The sequence below is a fragment of the Schistocerca piceifrons genome, chromosome 1, assembly GCF_021461385.2.
Source record: "Schistocerca piceifrons isolate TAMUIC-IGC-003096 chromosome 1, iqSchPice1.1, whole genome shotgun sequence".
In the NCBI taxonomy this organism is placed as follows: domain Eukaryota; kingdom Metazoa; phylum Arthropoda; class Insecta; order Orthoptera; family Acrididae; genus Schistocerca; species Schistocerca piceifrons.
In genome coordinates this window covers 1,219,494,518-1,219,501,697 of record NC_060138.1, presented here as the reverse complement: position 1 = coordinate 1,219,501,697, position 7,180 = coordinate 1,219,494,518, and the positions used below count along the sequence as shown (strand labels likewise).

Below are 7,180 nucleotides of genomic sequence, written 5' to 3'. Positions count from 1 at the left end.
TTGTTCAAAGGGGACGTTTCAACTGGTACGTTTGATTTAAAGAGCATTAAGTATTTGCCAAATGAACTTCCACCCTGCAGCGGAGCGTGCGTTGATTTGAAACTTCCTCTTAGAGAAGACTCGAACCTGGGATCTTTGCCTTTTGAAGACAGGTACTCTACCGACATTTTTTTTTTTTTTTTTTTTTTTTTTTTTTTGCATCCCACACTCCCTTCTAGCTAATTCTTTTCCTCTCCAGAAATGGCTAACTTCTCACGCAATATTCTTCGTTTTGTTAAGGAATAATATGCAATACTCTTCTTCGGTATAATGTAACACTCACGGTTACTCATCGAAACGCAATAAAAACTCCTTCCGAAACAGACAGTACTACTCTTGCAAAGCAAACCAAAATCCTCTTTGGAAGCATGAAAGATTCCTCTTTTATGAGCAACATGACTCCTCTTCTAAAAGCAAATAATCTTTCTCTTCTGAAATAAATATTGCTCATCTTCTAAAACAAAATTTCTCCTCTTCTATAACAACTAGTCTTCTCTTCTTTGTCTATAACAAGCGATTCTCTTCTTTTAGATCAGCGCTTCTTTCCTACAGCAGTCGGGATACTTCTTCTAACACAAACAAGGCTCCTCTTCTAAAAGGGCAACCAAGATATCCAACTGAAGACTACAACAATCCTCTTGTAAAACAAAAAACCTTCACATCGTGAACTAACGAAATATTTTCTCTTCTAAAGTCAACTTCTTTCTTTCACCTAAAACAAACAAAGCACCTCTTCTGAAACAAGTGAGGTTACTCTTTTAAAACCCACGAGGCTATTCTCCCAAACCGGACAAGCGTTTCTTCCGTAACATACAAAGCTCCCCTTCTAGAGTAACGAAAACCTCTGTTCTGTAGCATGCGTCAGTATGGCTCTACAGGGTTCAAAAATTAGGCGAAGTTATCACTGTATTTCGTATATTGCATGAGTTAGTTGTGCTGTACTGTCGGCTAATACCTGCCGGCCGGTGTGGCCGTGCGGTTCTAGGCGCTTCAGTCTTGAACCGCGTGACCGCTACGGTCGCAGGTTCGAATCCTGCCTGGGGCATGGATGTGTGTGATGTCCTTAGGTTAGTTAGGTTTAAGTAGTTCTAAGTTCTAGGGGACTGATGACCTCAGATGTTAAGTCCCATAGTGCTCAGAGCCATTTGAACCATTTTGTCGGCTAATACCAATACTTTTCGAGACTGTTTTCGGTTCTCTTGCTAACTAATTAGTACGTATAACTGGCTTGGAGCTATAGAAATGCATTGTTTTCCATTTTTAGATAAAACGACATCTCCGGGTATAGAATGTTTTGCGAACTGTACGTGGATGACCAAGTTCGTGTTACGATTGCAAGTTATTTTCTCGTCCTCTCCCAAGTTTCAGGCTTTTCATAACATGTTAGGCGACGCTACAGCGAGTACACATTAGCGAGGAACTAATCACTATTTTATGTAGTTTGCTGTTTGTGGAAATCTTTTGGTGGACAACCCTGTACCATAGAGGTCGTGCTTCCGTATTGATTAGAGGGTTGTGCATGTTTGCCCATCTCTTTTACCGGTCGTCACAGTTACTCTCGGTTTCAAGTTTGCTCGTATGTTGTTAGCTGTCGTGTTGCATATTTTCAAAAACGTTAGATTTGCTGCAATTGATTTTTTCTATGTAACTATACTCTACGAAGAACATGCGTGTGTGTCTAAGGTGAGGATGGATGCGGCCTACATCACTTAACAGTTCTCTACTTGTCGGAAGGCATTTTTGAATACCTTCACGATGATGAAACATGTTTCACAGGAAGCTGGCACAGCACTTTGGTCTGGTGTTCATAAGTTTTAATCCTCCTCTTCCATAGAACATGTGCATTACACCGTTCTGCAAAAACCACCTAACAGCCATTTCCAGTTGTTCCCACTACAATACGAAATATGCGTGCTAGATACTATATTTTGGACAGCGCCACATTATTTATACACTGCGTTTTTTTTACACGGTATTAAGTTCTCCGTGAGAAATCTTTGGAAATTGTCCTCGTATAGCTCCGAGCCCTATTCTCTAGTTGATCCCGCTAGCTTGCTGTAGGAGTTTCATTATATGTACACATAGAGTTTTCATAGTTTCAGAAGCTTCTGACCATCTAGTTCCAAAGCAGTTTGCGTCGGGCCCAACATTCATAATTCTAGATTCTCGTATTTTTAATGTTGAATTAGAGGCTGTGCAACAGCTGCCAACTAAGTCCCGAATCTTTATTGTACCTTCTTTCTATGTTGCTAATTAGTTAACATCGTCGACGTAAGCAGAAAGTATTAATTTTTTCCCTTGATACGGCAGCCCAACAACTTCTCGGCGAAAAGTCTCGACGAATAAAGCTGTTTTGCGCAAGGGAGCGATAACATGGGCAACTGGCAGCCTTGTCTGACTGAAAGGTTAATCTCGATCGGTTTTCTTATGATTCCGTTTATCTGAATTTTTCGCGAGTCTTCATTTAATACCGCGTGTATTAAGTAGCAGAATTCTTCACATAAACCATTTTTTAGTCTTATTTAGGTAATGGTGGCTCAGACGATTAAATGCTTGAAGCCGCGCAGGAATAGCCGATCGGTCTAGGGCGCTGCAGTCATGGGCTGTGCGGCTGGTCCCGGCAGAGGTTCGAGTCCTCCCTCGGGCTTGGGTGTGTGTGTTTGTCCTTAGGATAATTTAGGTTAAGTAGTGTGTAAGCTTAGGGACTGATGACCTTAGCAGTTAAGCTCCATAAGATTTCACAAAAAAAAAAAAAAAAAAAAAAAACGCTTGAAAAAGTCAATCGACGGAATCGCCGATTTAACAGTAGCTGCATGCAAAACCACTACCGCATTTCTAACGTTGATTAGGTTCTGAATAATAGATCGGCTGTTCCTCACACGGTCCTCGCATTTGCCGATAAGTGTGATTACTAAGTGTTCCATTTTTCCCGCTGTTATTCGGATAAATCTTAAAATCAAAATTCAGTGGAGTCAATCTCTATGTACCAGAATGAGATTTTCACTCTGCAGCGGAGTGTGCGCAGATATGAAACTACCTGGCAGATTAAAACTGTGTGCCGGACCGAGACTCGAACTCGGGACCTTTGCCTTTCGGGGGCAAGTGCTCTACCACCTGAGCTACCCAAGCACGACTCACGCCCCCTCCTCACAGCTTCACTTCTGTCAGTACCTCGTCTCCTATCCTTTCTTTCAGGAGTGCTAGTTCTGCAAGGTTCGCAGGACAGCTTCTGTAAAGTTTGGAAGGTAGGAGACGAGGTACTGGCAGAAGTGAAGCTGTGAGTACCGGGCGTGAGTCGTGCTTGGGTAGCTCAGTTGGTAGAGCACTTGCCCGGGAAAGGCAAAGGTCCCGAGTTCGAGTCTCGGTCCGGCACACAGTTATAATCTGCCAGGAAGTTTCAATCTCTATATATATAAAAGTAAATGTCCCGACTGACTAACTGACTGGCTCACTCACTGACTAGTTATCGACTATTCCAAACCGCTAGGGATAAAAACTTGAAATTTGGAGAGTGTGGATCATCTACTGTAGGCATAGTTTCAGAAAAGATTGATTCAAATTTCTCTCCTAACGGGGTGAAACAGAGTATGAAAGGCTTTTTGAAAATATGTCACTATTAGGACAATTTTGAAGCCAGACCTACGAAAATTGGTATTTTATCGATCAGAAATAAAGAAATATGTGTTTCAGAATTTTTGGAAATTTAACCCCTATAGGGGTGACATAGTGGGTGGAAGTTTCTTTAAAATCATTATTAAAGAACTACTAGAGCATTTTTAAACCTAAATCTATGAAAATTTGAATTTTGTTTCTCAGGGATAAAGCTTTTGTGGAAATGTTTCATTATTCAATCATTTTTGAAGCTAAATCTATGAAAATTTGTATTTGATTTCTCTGTTGCAAATAAAAAGAACGCATTCACTGACTTTGGAAAGTCTGTGCTTAAAGGGATGAAACGTTTTATGAAAGTATTTCACCGTGAAAGCATTTTTAAAGCTACATCTTTGAAAATTAGTGTCTCGCTTCCCGGTTAGGAAAAAAAAAGTTTTTCAGTCATTTTGGAAGTTTAGCCCCCTAATGGAGTGAAATAGGGGTTCAAAAGTTTTAAAAAATTATTTCATTATGAAATTGCTTTCGAAGCTGTCTATGAGAATTTGTATTTAGCTTCTCTGTCAGAAATAAAAAATATGTTATTCACTGCTTTTGGAAATTCAACCCCCAAGCGGGTGAAATAGGAGATGAAAATTTTTAGAGAAATATTTATTTATACTAAACAATTTTAAAGCTAAATCTACGAAAATTGGTTTTTGACTTCTCGTTTAAATATAAAGAAATATGTGTCAGAGGATGAAAGTTTCTATGTAAATATCTCCACAAGAACGCAAAAGGCATGAAGACAAAAGCTTTGGACTCCATCTACTAGAATCGCTTTTTGGTAAGAAGAACATCCGGAAAACACAATGCTTGTGCGGCTTTAATTAGTGTGAAAAGTTTAGATGGTGTTGCAATTTGTGAACAACATAAAAATTCGATTAAAGAAACACAAAAAATTCTGTGCAGTCCATATAGTCTATGCGTGCAAAGGGCGGGTCTTTAGTAATCATGAATGTCAGCCCTTCTCGAATTTCAGCAGGAACGTGAGTCGTTTGTAGCATCTCATTATACATTTCCGTAAGCGCATTTTTCAGCAATTCGTTACATTCCACATAAAACTATAAGGGCAGGCTATCATGTGCTGGTGCCTTTCTCTTGGAGCTCTTTTTAACGTCTGTGATTTGCTCCATAAAAGATGCATTTTCCTCTTCGCTGATGTATTCTTTTAGGAAGTTCATCAATTTTTCGGCTTCATTTTCAGCTGTCGGTTCTTCTGCGAATAATTTGGACAGATATTGTGGCATTGTCTCCAGTATTTCTTCTTCCATCAGATGTTTGTATTTCGGATATTAAGTTTCTCTTCGTGTTACCCCTTTTTTGGACCATGCGGTAAGTAGAAGTAGTGTCGGCTTGTGTTATGAAATGCCCTTTCTCTCTCCCTTGGTATCCAAATATTTGAATCTCTGTAATTTCACCTATTTTCGCCTTTACTTTCTTAACACCGTTCGAGTATTTGGTTATATCTTTTTTGCTGTATATATTTCTTGTGTACGTCTTTCAGGGCGTGGAACAAAAGTCTTTCGTGCTGTTTTCCCACACGCATTTAGTTCTAGCCGAATGCATTAAAACAGTTCTGATTTTTGGCTTTGCGCATTTTATTCACTTGGGCAACTAATCATTTGCTTCCTGCATCGTTTTCATCTACTGCATGCCCCATCACTGATGTGTTTGGTTTTTTCCCCATAAACTCCAACCTCTATAAGTACTCTGGCGATGTATATTTATTTTACAGTGGTAACCGCAGAGATCCGAAAAACATAGTGGCCAAATTTCTGTTCCAGTCAGTTTAGGCAGTATGCTGCGGGATACGTAAATGCAGTCTAAGCTGGTTGGTGTTACGAATGTTTGCCTAGAGCTGACGTTGTGACATACCTCCCACGTATCTCTCTTACCTACAATGTTAATTAGGTAGCCAAGTTCTTCGCTACAGCCACAATTCGGAGCCTAAACCTACGTCGACAAAAGAATTAATATCTCCTGCTATAATACGGTCGCCATGAGGGGATCCTGGTGAGCTGGGTATTTCAGTTTAATAGAAATATTTCCGAGCTTCTCTATTCTGATTTCCAGACGGCGCGTATAGATTAAGGTTGTGTGTTCCCGCTATTACACGAGATAAGCCGCGACCATTGTCGAGCATTTTAACTTGCGACATTTCAATGCTTTTTTAATCATCGCAGCAGTTCCATTGGCGCAGCCGTTCCCGAAGTCCTGTGTTGTCTCCTATCCATTTATTTCATCTAGACGTCCTAGACATCATGTTTCATACTATACGATTGGATGACAACTATGCTGCTTCTGAGCCGATAGTCAACTTGTGAAAAGAAACAAACAGGTTCTTATCACTTGCTGTCATTCGTTCCGTAGAGTAGACACTAAAGATGGTGTCTCTCCGTATCATCCGCCCAACTGAAACTTTGCTAACTGGGAACGTCGACGTCTTGCACGCTTCCGGAGTTTCTGTCTCGGAATTTATCGCACTTTGGCGTTGATTATGCTTTCGTCTGGTTTTTCTTTGGATTTTCTCTTGTTTGTGGGGAAGGGGGGGGGGGGCAGATTTCCCTGTCATTTTACGCCATCCGTTGTAAAGCTTGCAGTATGTTATTTTCTTCCTCGACACGCGTCTCCTTTGTGGATATGATTTCAAGATCCTGAATTTTTCCACTTGACTTTCGAAGAGTTCCTCCAGGGGGTTTCTGTCTCTTCATCCGATATTTTCTGGATTGTGTTCTCCGATTTTGCAATAGGTCCTGGCAGCTGGATGATGATTTCCTATAGAAATAGTACCATAAAATAAACAAAATGTTCAAAACAGGGAAACAGAGCTTGTATCCAAGTACAGAATACGACATCCGCTGTGTATATTTCAAATGGTTCAAATGGCTCTGGGAACTATGGGACTTGACATCTGAGGTCATCAGTCCCCTAGAGCTTAGAACTACTTAAACCTAACCTAACCTAAGGACATCACACACATCCACGCCCGAGGCAGGATTCGAACCTGCGACCGTAGCGGTCCCGCGGCTCCGGACTGAAGCCCCTAAAGCCGCTCGGCCCCAGCGGCCAGCAGTAGTGTTTTTACTCGCGACTTTTTCATGATGATGATAAAGTCATGCATTTGTTGTACAGGTTGCACACAGCAACATGTGAAAGGCAGTAATATTTCGTTCCATAGGTAAGGGTTTTTTTTTTTTCAAAAAATATCAAAGTTTTCGCTACATCTACATCCACATCTACATGACTACTCTGCAATTCACATTTAAGTGCTTGGCAGAGGGTTCGTCGAAACACAATCATACTATATCCCTACCATTCCAATCCCGAACAGCGCGCGGGAAAAACGAACACCTGAACCTTTCTGTTCGAGCTCTGATTTCTCTTATTTCATTTTGATGATCATTCCTACCTATGTAGGTTGGGCTCAACAAAATATTTTCGCATTCGGAAGAGAAACTTGGTGACTGAAATTTCGTAAATAGATTTCGCC

The 7,180-nt window shown here is 40.7% G+C and overlaps 1 non-coding gene across 1 annotated transcript; it reads left to right on the top strand.

Annotated features, from left to right (window-relative positions):
* The first annotated feature begins 3,337 nt into the window (after positions 1-3,337).
* On the top strand, positions 3,338-3,412 carry Trnas-gga. Its single transcript has one exon. It is a non-coding gene; the product is annotated as a tRNA-Ser (tRNA).
* Positions 3,413-7,180: the final 3,768 nt, after the last annotated feature.